General features: G+C 45.9%; 1 protein-coding gene across 1 annotated transcript in view; it reads left to right on the top strand.

The window, feature by feature from the left end:
- The window catches only part of LOC147453719 (P-loop containing nucleoside triphosphate hydrolases superfamily protein), a 95918-nt gene that overhangs the window by 9518 nt on the left and 67424 nt on the right, over positions 1-18976 (top strand). The window lies entirely within an intron of this gene.

Here is an 18976-nt window from a genome sequence, read left to right as displayed (position 1 = left end):
AGGCAATTCTCGATTCATAATGGGTATTGCTGGCTAATGTTTTAGCCTTTATGTGCTATTTTATTACAAGCGTGGGGCCATACCTGGTTGAATGCTTCGTTAGCATAGTAACGGGGGACTTTTGGGGTATGATAGCCTTTTGAAGGGTGATTGTGTGTGCGATTATGGGAGAACAGAGGCTCATAATCATTAGGGTTGTAAAGATTCTTCACATACTGAATGCAGAATTGAAGCCAGACAGACAGACAGAATGGGTATTATCTACTGTAGAAAGAAACTCATGGAAACGACTTCAGTTTTGTAGTAGGAACACATAGTTGGGATCATCAACAGACTATGGTATTGTACAATGGTTGTATTCTGCAAATTGTGCATGGTCCTGACTCCTGTAGGCTGTGTCTGAAGAAGACTTATATATAAATGAACTAAGCAGTCTAGTTGGAAAACTGTCAATTAGGTTCGTAACAGCTGTAACAATCCTTTATGTACAACCATAGGCAACATGTATTGCCTCAATGTTTTCCGTATATAAAAATGGTTCTAGGGCTTGAAATGAATTTTGTACGTTGTTTTATTATACGATGCAGGACAATGCTTCCCCTATTTGCTAGAACTCACTTTACAACAATGAGGCCATCAGGGAAAAGATGCTTAAAAGAACAATATCTTAGGCCAGTGGAGATTGATGAGAACGCCTTATATGAATAAGACTTCCCAGTCAGGTGTTCATATGACCAGAAAGCCCATATGAGCAATGAGTGGTTTCAAAATGTGGAACCCAACACTCTTGAACAAACAACCAAATCATAAACTGGGGAAGCTGCTTGAATTCAATTTTGGCAACTCTTAAATTTTTAAAGGGAGTTGCTAAATTGGATGGGAAATCTGTTTGTGAGGAACAACTTTAACTTCAGTGGAACTGTCAAATTCCTGGCAGATATTTTCAGAGTAGGAGGTTTGGAAGCTTCATTGCCTAGAAAAATGAGATTTGGAATCAAGAATGGGATCCGTGTAATCAGAACATCCTCTCTTCATTTCCAAAAACCTTTAGTTCGAAAATTCTCTCTTAATCCATGTATACACCCATTTGTCACCCTAGAGATGTTATTATATACTTAGTTTACTTGACCAAATTGGATGTGCAAGAAGAAATAAGTCCACTATTTGGATCGCTCACATATTAGAATTAGGGTTTTTGAAATCGTACGTCAACCTTAAATAGCGCATGGACTTGTTTCGCCCATGGTTTGGCTTTGAATAAATTCCTGCAAAAGGAGGTGTTACAAGCTTGGAAACTTCAAGCCAGAAATCAATTACAACACATGAGCAGAAACTGCAAATAACTGCACTGAACTTAGAGAGAGAGAGAGAGAGAGAGAGAGAGAGAGAGAGAGAGAGAGAGAGAGAGAGAGAGAGAGAGAGAGAGAGAGAGAGAGAGAGAGAGAGAAAGAAAGAAAGAAAGATTTTTAACGTCTATGTCAGGCCGAAATCGGCCTATGAGACAAATCAAATGTACATGGTGTGTATGTCATCCGTCTATCGGAAAGACAAATGAATGAAACAAAACTGAACTGAATGTAGGTAGTGGAGTATCTGAGGAGGGATGGAGCTCTATCTCTAGGGGTATATGCATGTCTATATGCTCAAGGTAGTACAATCATGAGAATGCATCAAGCTATCTAGCTCCATCCTGTACTAATGGGGGGATGTAAGATGTGGTACATGGGCGGGTCTGGTGCCAAGGCTACCCGGATGAAAGCTATCGGGTCGGCCCTCATCTGAGCCACTCGCTCCTCAGTGGCACGGCGCTCCCGGGCTCGGATCTCCTCGATCTGTCGGTGGTGGGAGCTCGCGCCCCTGTAGCCTGTGACTCGTGGTCGTCGTCTAGAGAGAGAGAGAGAGAGAGAGAGAGAGAGAGAGAGAGAGAGAGAGAGAGAGAGAGAGAGAGAGAGAGAGAGAGAGAGAGAGAGAGAAAGAAAGAAAGAGAGTGTTTCGTTGCCCTCTGAGGACTTGCTTTCGGGTGTGTGTGTATGTGTGTGAGTGAGTGCATGTGTGCGTGGATGCATGTCCTTCAAGTTTACAGTTCTTGTTTTTTCCTTTCTATTGCTTTTGTTTTTTGTTTTAGTTTTAGTTTTTGTTTGTTTGTTTGTTTTCTCTCTTCTCGCTCTCCCATGGCTCTTTGGACGGTTTTTACTTGGTCGCAGTTTTCAGAGCCTCTTGCACTCTTGCCTTGGAGTTCCCTCTTCAGCTATGGTCTTCAAGAGCCACCTTCAGCAAGTGGACTACTCGCTCTTCTAGATGAAAGCTCCTTGTCTATTCTGGTGCAGTGCTTTGTTATCCACCTTGTACCATCTTGCTAAAGTCTCTTGGTGATGTCAGTTGCCTCTTCACCCTCACCTTTCTCCCCAACTGCTCTCTCACTTCTATTCCTCTGTTATCTTTTGCTATCAGATTTTACCAATTGGCGGACTTTGCCCGACATCGAGCTTCTCTTAGCTTCTCACTGTCATCTTCACCACTGGTGGCTTTGGTGGCTTTGGTTCTTGATTTACAGTTGCAGAATGGGCTTTTGTCCGAAGTGCCTATCTTTCAAAGGGTATTGCCATCCTCTCTCCATTTAGCTTGCGAGGGCACTTTTTACTCTCTTTAGGAGAGGTTTTTTACCCTGGCCTTCCGTCTTTTCCGTTTGGCCATGTGCCTAGTTGTATCTACTTTTACAGTTTTCCGTTTGATGCCTATGGGCTTGCTATGTAAATAGTGATGTACTTGCTCTCAGAATAGGCACCATTTGGGTGTTCTTGGAGATTTTGAAGTAATAGAATTAATTTCTTTTGTGAGAGAGAGAGAGAGAGAGAGAGAGAGAGAGAGAGAGAGAGAGAGAGAGAGAGAGAGAGATGAAATGAAATGAAGTGTTATATTAACGTCTTCAAAAGGCCAAATTGACCTGTGAGACTAGATTGTTACAATGTGGTGGATCTGATACAAAGTCAGACTAACAAAATGAATGACAAAATGAAAATGAAAATGAAATACTATGAAATCCTAAACTGGTAATGTGAACTAAGCAGCTAGTCGGGATAGCTAAATCACAAGTCACAAGAGATCCAGCATTGGTCGCTGACGGATCTCATCAATCTCCTCCATGGTCAGCAATCTGACCGGGCGTCGTGCATGTTGGGCCAAAGTGATCCGAATCCTCTGATGTCGTCTCCGTCCATGCTGTGTAGTCCTTCGCAGTTGTGGGCACCTGGATCTCCTCAACTCAGTCGCTCGGTCGATCATTGTGCCTTTGATGTGAGGCGACTAAATCTGCTGTGGTAGTAGCTCCTGTGTGTGTCCAGTGTCTGCTCTAAAGAAGTCTGTGATGTGTCTCTGAGATTGGCTGGCCTCTCCTCTCATCAGGCTCTCTTTGTGTCAGCGTAGCTCGAGCAGAAACAAACCAAGGCATCTCTGATCCTCGTACCTCATGATTGTGGAGAGTGGTCCAAAGCCCTCTTTGAACAAGCAATGGAAGCGGCCTCGTATCTCGTAGTAGACGGGGCAGTGGCATGTGTAGTGTAACTCTGTCTCAGGCTCCATGTCACACAGGGGGCATGTCCTCGCCTTTGCTGGTACTCCTCTGTATCTCCCAGTCTCGATCCGCAACTGGTGTGAAGATGTGCGTATCTGGCCAATAGCACACTGTATCCCATGAGTGACAAGTGGGTGTCCATGTATCTGGGTCTCGTCACAAAACCGTCCGTCGTAAGCTGGAGAAGATGCTCTTTGTAGAAAGCCATCTTCGTGCCCAATGCCTGTGCTAGCTATATCCATGTCCTCCTGGTGTCTAGCTGAGTCCGGTTCTTGCGGATGAGCCTGGTGATCTCGGACTGTGTAAGAGTCAAGGAGGGTGCATCTAGTGAGTATTGGAAGGGTGGTAATCTGTCTATATTGAACCCATGCGCCTCGAACCATGATGTTATCTCCCCATACCAGCATGCTGTATCTCCCTGCATGGCTAACTGTCAAGAGGACTCAAGTGCAAGGTGGGGGTATCTTTCTCTGGGAAGTTCCCACATGCGGTGTATGAAGGAGACAGATCTGGTAAGCGCCTCAACCACTAGTGAGGGGGCAGCTAGCTCTGATCGGATAATGGCACGTGGTACTGAAGCTTTGGCTCTAATGAGCCGCGAGATCATGGAGACCAGGGGCTTCTCCATGTCCCCCCACCCTTTAGTGCGACCTGTCCTCCCGTGATGATCCAATGAAGGCCCCTTGATCTCAGCTCCATAGAGCAACACAGAAGCCACCAAAGTGTCAAAGAGCCAAAGCTTCGTCCGAGGCTCCTGAAATTGAACCTGTGAACACATCCTCTCCAATCTACCCAATGCCGAATGGGCTCTGGTCAATCTAGTCTCTGCTGCTCTCCTCAATGAAAATGCTGGTCCACTAAAAACCACTCCAACGTAAGTGTAAGCATTTGTATACTCCACGGTCTCCTGGCCGTATGTGAATGCGGGCGCTGACCTCCTGATCCACTGTGGGGTGGTATTAAATACCATGACCTTGGTTTTACCAAGGTTGACAGACAAACCACTTTCATGGGCAAAACTATTCAAAGCATCCAAGTGATGTTGCATCCCCTCCGGAGAGTCGGAGATCAACACAATATCATCAGCATATAACAATAGCGGAATCCATGTCCTTGCCAGCGGTGCACCTCTATGCCCATCTCTCTCAATGTAGTCAGAAACCTCATCCACATACATACCAAATAGAGTAGGAGAGAGCGGGCAAGCCTGCTTCACCCCAATAGTGGAGTGAACCGGTGTAGATAGACCCTCTGAGGTGCGTACATACCCTACTACTGATCTGTACAATGCCATGGTCCCCCAAATGAGCTCTGTGGGTACTCCCATCTCCTGCAATCTACGCATCAATCTAGCTCTGGGTACTGTAAATCTACAATAAATCCGTCTCCCACGGGATCTGCCCTCCTCGATGATGGCCCTGAGTGTCAAGATATGATCAAGAGTGGAAAAACCTCTCCTGAACCCTGCGTGCCCCGTTGTACGTACTCCCTCTCTCTCTGCCCATCTACTCAACTGCTGCTCAAGAATGGATGCGTACAACCGTGCCAATGTGTGTCCAATCATGATAGTGCGATGTCATGCCTAGGAAAAGGAATCACATAAAGATGCTGACTAAAATACAGGAAACGATCACGAATGAAACACTCGAACAATGCGTGCTGACTAATCATGTGAACACAGTACTTCCTGTGAGGATTCTTTGGACCTAGGCTCGAGAGCCAAGATCGGTTCTTCACAACCGATCGAATCTTCTTGTGGGGGTTGTGTGGACCTTGACTTGAGAGCCAAGATCGGTTCTTCGTGATTGATCAAATCTGTAATGTGGTTAGCTTCCCTAGAGAAAGTATCAACTAACAGATCATCCTTGTGAACAATCACATCATTTTCATGCAAATTATCATGCTTGTGAGAAATCACATCTTGATCATGCAAACCATCATGCTTGTCAGTGTTATCCAAATCATCATGCTTATCATTATCATTCAAATCATCATGCAAATCCTGTGTATCATGCTTTGGAGAAGAAGAGACTGAGAGAGTCTCCTTTTCCCGAATCTCTTGCATCTGTGCCTGCACTTGAGAAAAGAGTCGCAACATCTCTTTCATGTGTCGGACGCTCTGTTCGACCGCCAAGTGCGCTTGCTCACACTCACGCTCACGCTCCAAGTCGGCCTTTCTTTTGGCTTCTCTTTGTGCTTTTGTTACTTTGGCTTCCAAGCGGTACTTACGCTCTATAGCTGCCACTGTTTCTTTGTAGTCACGATCTATGGCTGCTCTTCTTTCTTTGTGTTCTAACGTCCTGTCCATAAACAATTGCGTCAACTCCTTCATAGGAGTTAGTGCAATCCTTGGCGTAGACGGGGAAGGGGGAGGGGTCGGAAAAACCTCCTGGTGGGAAAAATTCTTCTTCGCCTCTCTCATGCTCATCACCTCCAAGCGAAGTATCCATTCCTCTTCGAGTGACGACCATCCACTGAAGTCGTGGGTTCTTAAGTTCACGAAGAACTTGGGTTCTTGGGGGTCTTGATTCTTGAGGTTCTTGAGGGTCTTGCGGCAATGCGGTTCTTGAGGTTCTTGCGGTTCTTCTTTCGCTTGCAATCTGTGCTAGAGAAGGATCTTCTCTTCACCCGAGTTCTTCTCTTTTCCGCGGGCACACCCTTGACGGCCTTGCGCTCACACCAAGGTTGCTTTTTCCCACCTCACGTTGATTGGCCGGCCTCTAAGTGCACGGTCTGCTCTCAATGAGTGAAAAGAGGCACAAGGGGAGGCTGGACAAGCCGTTCTTTCTTGGGTTTCCTGTCACTCTTCAAAAACACGATCAGGAATCGACACGCTTACGAGGACTTGGGTTACGTGCGACCGCAACAAGCAAAAAAAAATTCTATGGTTCTTTCCTTGAGTGATACAGAACACTGCCAAAGCTCTGATACCAAGGTAAGGTGCAGCGGAAGTGAATGTTGAACTTTGCACAAGATGAGTGCTCCGAACTGTGCTCAAGGGTTCCTTTTACTTACGGAAGGGAGAGCCTTCCGTTCCTTTAGTGAGAGAGTACAATGGACACAAACAAAGTGAATGGACACTGCGAATGAAAGTGCATGAATCTGGGAGATAAGAGAGAGAAGAATACGACACTAGAATGTTGTCAAACCCTCCCCCGAAGGCCCCACTCTCTATGGCGAGAGCGGTCTACTATTGATTGCACAAATCTCTACAATGCTTGGACTTGCCGACGATGAGGACGACGATGAGACGCTGAAATCTGAGAATGCTAATGGCTGAAATCTGCAAATCTCTATCTGCTGAATTTTGATTCTATGGCGGTAACGATGTTGATGACGACGATGCAACGACGATGCGTTGAAAACGCAGATGCTGAAATCTGCGTTTTCTGGGCTGAATCTGCAAACCTTGCGGGATCTGACCGTGGACGAGGATCTGCTGCGGGAAGGTGAGATCTGCGAGGTTCGGGGGTGCTACTGCGGTTTCTGAATGCTGAAAACTAAAAACGCTGATGCTATCTGGTGTTGCGTCGCGGTGAATCTGCAAAACGCTGAAGTGTCTTGCAGATGCAAAAACGCTAGGGCTGAAAATCTGCTGCTAGAGGAAATCCATTAACGCTAGGGCTGATTTGCTGTCGTCAAGTGGATCTGCTAATACCGAAGCTGCTTTGCAATGCAAAAAGGCCAAGGCTGATGTGTCTTGCAAAAACGCTAGCTTGATGCTGTTGCAAAAACGCTAGGCCATGTTGTTCTGGTCCTGCTGAGAAGTTGCCTGTTGAGCAAGGTGCTCCTGCTGCCTCTTCTGCCAGAAAGTGCCAGCGCTAGGTTTGCTTATATACAAACTTAACAAAATTGCCCTATCTACTTTCCAACAAAAGTCACTAAAAAATAATAAGTGAAAAATGTCAAAATAGGGAAATAGGTCTATACACTATAAAAATGCTACTGATGGGATCTGATTGGAATGTGATGGTCATGCGGTGTGCAACAAGAGGTTATGCATCTAATCTAAGTGTCTGGTCATGCACGTTCTGCGAACAAACTCACAAAAGTGCCATATCACTTCCTATTCTAGACTGACTTGACTGACTGAACCCTGGTTGTGCTGTAGCTTGTCCACGGACACATAGGGTTGGATGTGTCACGTGACATGATGGGCAGTCCTAGCATTGAAGTCCCCTAGAATGATAATGTCACGATCTCTAGAGAATTCCCATATGTCATCATCCAAAATAGAGAAGGGGGATTGTCCTCTAGGTGGTGCATATACTGACATACTCTGGGGAAAGTAGCAAATAGCAATGTAAAGATGTTTGCCAGTCTTTGCTTTAATCTCACCCACATGTACCTAGCTTGCTCATCCGTGCGAGCTATATGTATCAATGGTTGCAACTCCTCCATGAATAATACTGCCACTCCTCCTGAGCCCTGCCCTCTGTGCTCTGATCGTGTCTCATGTCTACATGGTGTCTCCCATCTGTATCCACTAATGTGAGGCATAGACTGCCCAAGGGCCTGATGTGTCTGAGAGTAGAAGATGATGTCTCTCCCACAAACTCTCCTCAAAAGCACCCACATCAAGATGCATAGATCCATTATAATTCCAGGTAGCAACTTTGATGTGGCCCCATAGGTCTCACACCGTCGTGTGGAGCGTGTCTCCAATATCACCACTCTTCCATCTCGGTTAAAAGCAGTCTTACCTTCTCCCCTTGCCGCTCTAATCTCTGGCATTACCTCTTGCATATGGGCGACCTGTGAGAGGGTAAGGTCATCTCCAAGAAAGATGCCCGTCTTCTTAAGAGTTGGTCTCTTCTTCAAAAAATCCTTCTTCGCTTCCATGGAGGGAAAATGAAGGATAAGTGTCCTTTCTTTCGAGGTTCCCCCTTGCTCCCACTTTTCTTGTTGCCCACTCTCCAAGCTCTTGAGTGCATCGGCTCATGTACTCCCATCAAAGCCATGAGTTCTTTTACCTCTTCGTCTGAAACCGGCCTGTTCGATCCAAAAAGGGCGGTAGACTTTACTTTAAACCTTGATTTAGCTTTCACCCATTATTAGTCGTCTATTTTACCTGTACTTTCAAGACACAACAAAGGGGAGAGGGATACAGGCTGCTAGATTGCACCTGTATGAGTAGACAGACACCAGATTGGCCCCTAACTTAGGCGCCCCTTTCGGTATTTCTTTATTGTTCAAAAGAGGGAATAAACGCTGTGGTTCCCTACAAGCTGCCCTGCACAAACTCGGCTGAATTTCCACTGTTCCAGCCCGATTTCGGCAGCATAACTGTACTAGAACCCTTCACGGTCAGTATTCCCACGCATTGAATGACTTTCCCGATGCATACGGGCACTTTGCCAAACCTGGCGAGAATCTGCAGCACGCTGAATTCTCTGTTTTCAGCCCTGAAAATGCGCCAGATCGCCTGTACAGCGGTCCCCTTGCGTCCCCGAACCTCCTGGGGGTATTAGGGTCCGTTTAGGGCCAAAACCCTAAACCTGCAAAAATACACAGCAGGCTGTAATTCACTGTTTCGGGCTCCGTTCCGCGTGCCGGTCGCATCCCTAGCAAGTCCTCGAGCTCCCGCACCTGTAGGGCTACTTGCCCTTTGAATCGGACGAGATTTCTGGCGTGAAACCTCTCCGAATTCACCTGTACCTGCGGGGGGATTAGCCGCTAGCTAATCCAGTACCTGTGCAAGAGGCTCTTGCCTCGGCAATCGCGCATGAACCCACACAACTGTACATTGGTCAAATGAAGAGCCCACTAGAGGGGCATAACATACTGCCAAAGGGGAGAGAGAGGGCAGTGCGTAGCGTGCAGGGCATCACTCCTGGCACCGCACTGTGCATAAAAGGGAAAGCAAGCACTCCATAGCTCTTAACCTGTGACAAAATCTGAAAATGAGGCTCTTCCCCTCCTAAATTCAGCGCCACTTCTTGTTGCATGAGGCAAGTGCACCAGAAGGTGCCACTTGGCACTTTTACAAGCATTTTCCCGTTTCGGGGTTGCCGCCTAAAAATATCCCAACCGGTTGCCCAGTTGACTTCACGGCAGAGTAAGAAAATGTTCCCTTTGTCATTTCGGAGGTAATGACGCCAACACATTTTCAGGTCCCAAAATAGCAGTTCCCTAAATTTTAGGAGATGCTGCCATTGTATCTTTCTAGGTCATCCGACCCTCTTTGTACACTGCGGCCACATCCAAAACTGAAATGTAGCCTCTGTAGCAAAGGATTCCACTTTGGCTAGTCAATGACCCCACTTGGCTAACCATAGTCCTTGTCCAACCTTAGTGCTCTCTTGCCCTCAGGCCTGGACTCCCTCTGGACAGTTCCACACTAGCTATGCAATGCAGGGCAGTTAGATTTCCCAAGGGGTGTTTCCAAAAAGTGAAAGTAAATAGATAATAAGAAAGAAATCAACAAAAAGGATAGATAGTAGTCACACGCTGGTGACATATCCCCCTCTTGAAATCTCAAACGTCCTCGTTTGCATCTATGTCATACAAGCTCCTAGTCAACATTGATGTATTCAACACCTGTCGACACATGTACGACACATACATGCTCATTGTCAACCCTGGTGTATTCAACACCTTGTTGACTCATGTATTGCCTGCGTGTGAACCCTGTCCCAATGACATAGTGGTAGCTTCGCACTCTGCCATTGCTTTGAGTCACTAACTTTCCAATGACAAAATGGTAGCTGCACATTTTGCCACTGTCTTATAGTACACGTTGGATCCTGGAACACTTTCGAGCATACCCAAACCGATAGTTTAAAAATGCAGTTACACATGTACTCTTCAATAGAAGCAATCACTGTATCCTTGACAAACTGACAAGAAATACTCACTTCTATAGCACTAACCAAACTTTTGGACATTCCATAAGAGCAATTGCCAAACTGACAATCTGTACAGCTCTAACATTCATGTAACAGGTATTTGATTTGAGCTCACTTTAAATACCTTGTACATCATTTGTTTCAGAAGCCATTGTCACACTGACAATCCATTTAGCTTTGAAACTGAAGGGGTCAAGGTAGGTTGCAAATCGAAGGCTTCCAGGTAAAGTGATAACACAGTTGGTGACTCTGCAAGTTCACCTTCTTCCATCCACTTAGCATCCATTGGTGGATAGTTTCTGAACTTTACCAAGTAACGCCTAGCAACCTTGCCTTTCACTTTCCTTTCTTTGTGTGCCAAAATCTGTTCAGGGACCAAGATCTCGTCAAGTTCCTCGACTTCCGGCTGATCTTCAGCTGGCATATCTTCTGGCACATCACCCACATAGGGTCTGAGAAGACTCACATGAAACGCATTGTGAATCTTCCAACTGTCAGGCAATTTCAGCCTATATGCAACATCACTGATTATGTCGCACACTTGAAAAGGCCCATAGTAACGCATGCTGAGCTTTGGAAACAGTCTTTCCTTGCCCTTCATCTTCTTTAACCTTGCCTTTTCAAACCGTAGAAGCACCCAATCACCAAGTGAATATACCACTTCACGACGGTGACGATCAGCTGCTTTCTTTTGCTTTGCCTGAGTCCTTTCTAAGGCCACTTTGACCTTCTTGTACATTTCATCCATGTCTTGAACATACTTATCTGCTTCAAATATCTTGTCCTTTGTATGCAGTATGGGAGGAACTTTCTTGCCACCTTCAACTATCTCAAAAGGTGCCTTGCCAGTTGATGAATGCACTGTATTATTGTATGCATACTCCACCAATGGCAAATACTGCTCCCACTTTCCTTTATGCTCTGACACATAGCACTTCAGCAGATCTAGGACAGTAGAATTTGCCTCTTCTGACTGCCCATCTGTTTGAGGATGAAATGACGAAGAGAATTTGAGCGTGGTACCCATATTCTCAAACAAGCCTCTCCAGAACAAACTAGTCATGCGTGGATCACGGTCGCTAATAATCGACTGTGGCATGCCATGATACTTGAAAATATTGCTCATAAACAAGCGTGCCATCTGATCTGGCTTTATCTTCTTCCTGACAGGAATAAAATGAGCCTGTTTGCTGAATCTGCAAATAATGGTCCAAATACCATCGTTTCCTGTCTGCGTTCTCGGAAGATCAAAGATAAAATCCATAGCAATACTTTCCCATGGTTTATCTGGAATAGGTAGTGGTTGCAATAACCCTGGTGCCTTTTGCCTGTCAAACTTGACCTTTTGACATATTAGGCATTCTCGCACAAAGGCATCCACATCTCTTCTCAATGTAGGCCAATAGAAGAATGTCTCAACCGCTTTAACTGTAGCATCGATACCACGATGCCCAGCATACGGTGGGACATGACTCTCTTCCATAACTTTGCGTTGCAATGGCTTTGTGACACACAATCTGCCATGCATCATCATGAACCCGTCTTTAAGAAGATAGTGTTCATGACGTTGTCCATCCATTAGTTGCTCGAAGACCCTTGCAAAATCTTCATCATTTGCATACTGTTCTCTCATATCATCAAGTTCATGATGATAAGGAATCGACACAGCTGAAATTTGTGGCTTCCTTGACAAGGCATCAGCCACAACGTTCTTCTTGCCTTCCACATGCACAATCTGAAAATGGAACATGGACAAGATATTTGCCCATCGCATATGCTTCTCAGATAACTTTGTCTGTGTCAAGAAGTATCGCAAGGTCTGATGATCCGTTTGGACAACGAAATCTGCACCTAGCAGGTAGTGTTTCCAACTTAAGAGCGCATGAATCACAGCCAGTAACTCTTTCTCATAGACCTGCATGGTCATCTCTGGCCCTTGCAAAATTCTGCTCTCATAGGCTACTACCCTGCCATCTTGCATTAGCACAGCACCAATGCTACTACCGCAGGCGTCGCACTGGACCACAAATGACTTCCTAAGATCTGGCAACACAATGACTGGATTTGAAGTCATCTTTTCCTTTAAGAGATTAAAAGCTGAAATCTCTTTCTGTGTCCATCTGAAGGTGACTGCCTTCTTTTGAAGAGCATGTAAAGGTGAAGCAATCTCAGCGAAATTTCGGATAAACCTTCTGTAATACGAGCATAGTCCCAAGAAACTTCGGACATCGTGCACCGTCTTCAAATTTGGCCATGACTTGATCGCTTCAACTTTTGCAGGATCCATTCTGACACCATCCTTTGAGACAATGTGTCCCAGAAAGTGAATCTCTTCCAGAAAAAACTCACTTTTCTTTGCATTGATGAGCAACCTATGGCTGCGTAGCTCTTTGAACACAATGGCCAAGTGATCCTATGCTCCTCTTCATTCTTTGAGTAGACTATCATGTCATCAAAGAATGTACCAACAAACTGCTGGTGTGGACGGAAAATTCTGTCCATCATCCTATTGAACGTAGCAGGAGCATTTGTGAGGCCAAAGGGCATCACTAAAAATTCGTAAAGGCCAAACGTTGTTCTAAAAGCAGTCTTGTGCACATCCTCTGATCTAATGCGGATCTGATGGTACCCACTCTTTAGATCTATCCTGCTAAACATAGCTGCTCCTTCTAATTTGTCCATAATATCATCAATTCTAGGTATAGGGAACCTATTCTTGATGGTATTCTTGTTCAGTGCACGGTAGTCGATGCACATACGCCATGAGCCATCCTTTTTCTGCACCAACAACACTGGAGAACAGAATGGAGATGAACTGGGCTGAATCAGCCCCTTTTCTAACAGCTCCTGTACATGGCCCATTATCTCTTTCTGCTGAGCCGCACTAACCCTGTACGGAGGCTTATTTGGTGGGCTACAGCCTGGCACCAAATCTATCGCATGGTCCTCGGGTCTCTTTGGCGGTAATTGAGACGGTAATGAATCGGAAAAACAGTCACTATACTGTTGTAAAAACATTGACCTTTCTTTATCTAGCACAGCTAAATTTGATTCATCACAATCTGACACTTCACGTGCAAAAACCAAGTACGCAGAAAGTTGCTTTTTCATTACAGAAGTAATAGCAGAAGCTGATACAGTAGGTATAGACTCTCCTTTAAGCTTTACATCCAGAATGTGAGTCTTTCCCCTGCTCTGTACAGTGATCTTTTTGTTGTAGGCATCCATGATTCCCTGTACACGAAACAACCAAGGAATACCTAACAACACATCACATCCGTCCAGTGGCATGATGTAAAATTCTTCAGCATCTACATAGGACTGGATATGTAGACGCAACTTTCCGATGATGGGTGTCACAGCCTCTGTATGGCCAGGACATGCCAAACCTGCCTCTGCTGTATACCCCATCTCTTCAGGTCTGATTCCCAACTTTGAAGCCAATTCTGGGGAAATGAAGTTGGCTTTGGCACCTGGATCAAAGAAGATAAGCACTGTTTGATCCCTAACCTTTCCCCATGCTCTGCAAAGCTCACTTGCATCTGAATTTGGCTTGTCGCCCACCATATCTGGCACTAGACCAGCCATGGGCTTCTTTCCTTTCCTGTCCTCCTTGTCATCAGAATCAGCTGGCCTTTTCTTTGTAGGACAGTTGTAGGCAATGTGGCCAGGCTGCTCACATATAAAGCATTTGTTCTCTGTCCTTAGGACCTTCTTTTGCTCTTCTGACTTGCGAGGAAAACGTCTTTTCCATTTCTTTGTTGGTCCTCTTTCTGATTCAGCCGTAGCTTTGTCTTTCCCTGCGTTGGCTGACTCCTGAGTCCCTTTAGGAGCCTCATTGGGAACGTGCTTCTTGGCTGAATTTTTCTTGCCTGATCCTGCCTTGACGCCAGTGTTAAATTCACAATCTTCTCCCTTGAGCAAACCATTGCCAGTGTTTGCTACCTCGATGAGCTGCGTCAAAGTAGTGACTTTTGTCTTCGTGCAGTATTTTCTCAATCCTTTGGGTAGGCCACAACAGTATTTTTCAATCTGTTCTGTCAATGGCACAAACCTATAGGAAGTTACTGGAAGTAGAGCTTTCCAAAACTTCCGATTGTAATCATCCAGATTTCTGCAAGTGGCAGCATTTAGCTGGTGCCATTCTGTCATGACATCTGCTTCAAAGTCATCAGATAACCATGCTGCTGCAAAAATCTGCTTGAAGTAAATCCATGTGGACGGAGCTTGCCCTTGAAGCAATAAAGTTGTCCACCATTGTCCCGCATTCCCTGTCAAGAAAGTGGCTGCCTTGCGGACCTTTGAAGCCTCTGTAAAGTTTCCCCCTGCATAGGCCTTATCAAACTGCTGGAGGAATGAAAGAGCCTTCTTCCTGTCATCAAACCTTGTAAAGGTCGTGAATGACACACCTTTGCCACCTTCTTTGTACGGAGTTGGCCTCTCCAGCGGCGTTAAATTGTCATATGGAAGTGACTGAAAGATGGGAACACTATTAGGGTTCATCTGTGTTCCTTTGCCGCTATTAACTTGACCTGGAAATGCCATATTTGGCTGCTGATTTGTAATTCCAGCCATACCAAAATTTGCCTGTGGCATCCCGAACTGGCCCTGAGTGCTTTGAAACCCTGGTTGCATACCCATGACACTGTACATGGGGTTAGACATCATCGTTTGAGCACCCCCAAACACTGTTCCTGGCGTATAAAACTGATTTCCAGGTGCATGACCAGCCATGCTCTGGAATACCGATCCACCTCCAAAATAGCCAGGGTGTACTGAAGGTGGTGGGAAGACCTGTTGCATAGCCTGTAAGTTGCTTCCCTGCCCATTAGAACCAGCTATAGGCTGTTGAAAGGTGGCGGGCTGAACTGGTACAGCTTGAAAGACTGGCATCTCAGCCACCTGTTCTTGCACCTTAGGCATACGTTGTGGAGACTGCATGTTCTCCGTCAAGTGTACAGGTGTTTCCATTGACTGTGCGGTATGAATCACCTGTGCTCGAGCCTTAACAGGCTTTTGAATATGATCTAGTGACCCAACTTGCTGAGACGGAACAGGAGGTTGCAGAAAGGCTAAAAACCTCGGATTCTGCATTACTTGTGTGAACATAGCCACAGCAGTAGCCAACTGGGTCCTGAATATATCATCATCAATCTGTGGTGGTCTTGAGGACTCACCCACTTCATGTGTCTGTTGACCTTGTGAAGAGGAAACCTCTTCAATCACATCATCTGGTCTGTCAGCCATAATTGCAATTCCCTGTGTCTGGTCTATGATCCCCTGTGTCTTCAAGTCCAAAGCTGACCAAGGCTCACTTCTATGGGAAAAAGTGATTTAATCCCGTCGATGGAACCATGAAACCGGCCTGTTCGATCCAAAAAGGGCGGTAGACTTTACTTTAAACCTTGATTTAGCTTTCACCCATTATTAGTCGTCTATTTTACCTGTACTTTCAAGACACAACAAAGGGGAGAGGGATACAGGCTGCTAGATTGCACCTGTATGAGTAGACAGACACCAGATTGGCCCCTAACTTAGGCGCCCCTTTCGGTATTTCTTTATTGTTCAAAAGAGGGAATAAATGCTGTGGTTCCCTACAAGCTGCCCTGCACAAACTCGGCTGAATTTCCACTGTTCCAGCCCGATTTCGGCAGCATAACTGTACTAGAACCCTTCACGGTCAGTATTCCCACGCATTGAATGACTTTCCCGACGCATACGGGCACTTTGCCAAACCTGGCGAGAATCTGCAGCACGCTGAATTCTCTGTTTTCAGCCCTGAAAATGCGCCAGATCGCCTGTACAGCGGTCCCCTTGCGTCCCCGAACCTCCTGGGGGTATTAGGGTCCGTTTAGGGCCAAAACCCTAAACCTGCAAAAATACACAGCAGGCTGTAATTCACTGTTTCGGGCTCCGTTCCGCGTGCCGGTCGCATCCCTAGCAAGTCCTCGAGCTCCCGCACCTGTAGGGCTACTTGCCCTTTGAATCGGACGAGATTTCTGGGGTGAAACCTCTCCGAATTCACCTGTACTTGCGGGGGGATTAGCCGCTAGCTAATCCAGTACCTGTGCAAGAGGCTCTTGCCTCGGCAATCGCGCATGAACCCACACAACTGTACATTGGTCAAATGAAGAGCCCACTAGAGGGGCATAACATACTGCCAAAGGGGAGAGAGAGGGCAGTGCGTAGCGTGCAGGGCATCACTCCTGGCACCGCACTGTGCATAAGAGGGAAAGCAAGCACTCCATAGCTCTTAACCTGTGACAAAATCTGAAAATGAGGCTCTTCCCCTCCTAAATTCAGCGCCACTTCTTGTTGCATGAGGCAAGTGCACCAGAAGGTGCCACTTGGCACTTTTACAAGCATTTTCCCGTTTCGGGGTTGCCGCCTAAAAATATCCCAACCGGTTGCCCAGTTGACTTCACGGCAGAGTAAGAAAATGTTCCCTTTGTCATTCCGGAGGTAATGACGCCAACACATTTTCAGGTCCCAAAATAGCAGTTCCCTAAATTTTAGGAGATGCTGCCATTGTATCTTTCTAGGTCATCCGACCCTCTTTGTACACTGCGGCCACATCCAAAACTGAAATGTAGCCTCTGTAGCAAAGGATTCCACTTTGGCTAGTCAATGACCCCACTTGGCTAACCATAGTCCTTGTCCAACCTTAGTGCTCTCTTGCCCTCAGGCCTGGACTCCCTCTGGACAGTTCCACACTAGCTATGCAATGCAGGGCAGTTAGATTTCCCAAGGGGTGTTTCCAAAAAGTGAAAGTAAATAGATAATAAGAAAGAAATCAACAAAAAGGATAGATAGTAGTCACACGCTGGTGACATCGTCTACATTATCTTTGTCTCTTAGGCCGCAAATTCTCACATGTAGAGAGTGTACACGTCTTCTTTGCTCCTCTGCTAGTGTCAGGTTGATAATAGTGGGTGTGGATGTTGTTTCCTTACTTTTCCCTTTCTTGGCAACCTCAATCTATTTCTCATCCTCATCTGCTTTCTGTTGAGTCTTTGTGATAACATCCACCCAAGAGGTCGTCATTTCTTTATGCTGCTCTTCCCCCTCTTTGATGGCTCGCACTTGCTCTTTGATTGTGTTGAGTTCTTCTATTACCGAGGGTTGCAATTCTCCCTCTTCAAGCGTATTTCGTGATCGTGCCTCCGCGAGCTCCTTCTTGAGTGACTCAATCTCTTCGTCTTGGGCCGTCACACGATCTCCCATTGCAATGATTTTGCTTTCTTGGGCCAAAACGCGATCTTCAAGCAGTTTTATTGTACCTAATAGGTGGCGGTTGATCTTGTTAATGGTCTCGACCATTTCTTCTTTGCACTTTTAGACTGCATCTTCTACAGGGTCGGCCTTGTCGTTCGACTTCCTCATGGTGGTCGTTGCTAACAAACGATACGAAAATTTGCGACGGAAGGAAACCTACACGCATCCGGGCTTCCACATTATGTATATCTTTCCCACATTAAGCATACATGGTGTTAACGTGTGGGATTTCTGCAAAATACAACCAAGCCCTGCTTTATTCAATTTTTGTAATTTTCTAAAAATCTGCAATTTTTTGAATTCTGCTGTTTCTGAACTCTGCTATTTCTTGCTATTTTCTGGAAACTGCAGTATTTGAAAATATTTGAAAACCTGCTCTGTTTTGCTCTGCAAAAATTTTGCGCAGAAAATGACTGCCTGCTGTTCCTGCCGGGGGGGGGGGGGGGGGTGAAAGAGGGCGGCAAGGTGTTGGTGGGCTGCTACCAGACAACCAACAGCATGCAGGGCGTGAACCAACAGCAGCCAGCAGCCTACGCGTCAGGTGCGACAGAAGAATAGCGCGAGGGCAGCAGACTGTCGTAAGGAGATGGCGGAAGCAGCAACCACCAGGGAACGTAGAGCAACGTGAGGGGGAGGGGCGGGATTGCACAGAGAGAGGCAACTGTTGAGAGAGAGAGAGAGAGAGAGAGAGAGAGAGAGAGAGAGAGAGAGAGAGAGAGAGAGAGAGAGAGAGAGAGAGAAATGAAATGAAATGTTATATTAACGTCTTCAAAAGGCCAAAGTGACCTATGAGACCAAGAAGTTACAATGCGGTGTATCTGATACCAAGTCAGATTAACAAAATAAATTAAACTAGGGATAACAAGATATAAATACTGCGGAATCCTAAACTAAGCGGATAGGTGTGAAAGGCGAAAGGCGTCAATTGTGTGAACTGAGCTATACAATGTGTAGACAATTTGGGAGGGAAGTAGAAATCTATCTGCATAGAGATCCATCTTCATCTGCACTCTGGACGACGAAAAAGTATGGCTCGAATCCTTTGCTGTAGCCTCCTTCGAAACTGTGTAGCTCCTCTTCTCCATCGGGGTCATCTAGATCTCCCTAGCTCCAATGCACGGTCTATTAGAATGCCAGTAGTGCGGGTAGACCTCTCCACTGTTGGTTGCTCCTCTGTCTGTTCTTCTGGGTGTATAGTATCTAGTGTAAAGAAATCTGTGATCTGTCTCTTGGGTTGTCTCTCTTCAGCTCTTCTCAGTAAAGTTTCTCTATGCTTGTGTAG

The sequence above is a fragment of the Adiantum capillus-veneris genome, chromosome 7 (genome assembly GCF_014529385.1).
Source record: "Adiantum capillus-veneris isolate H3 chromosome 7, ASM1452938v2, whole genome shotgun sequence".
In the NCBI taxonomy this organism is placed as follows: Eukaryota; Viridiplantae; Streptophyta; class Polypodiopsida; order Polypodiales; family Pteridaceae; genus Adiantum; species Adiantum capillus-veneris.
The sequence above is the reverse complement of the archived record's forward strand: the minus strand, read 5'-3'. Positions and strand labels throughout refer to the sequence as shown.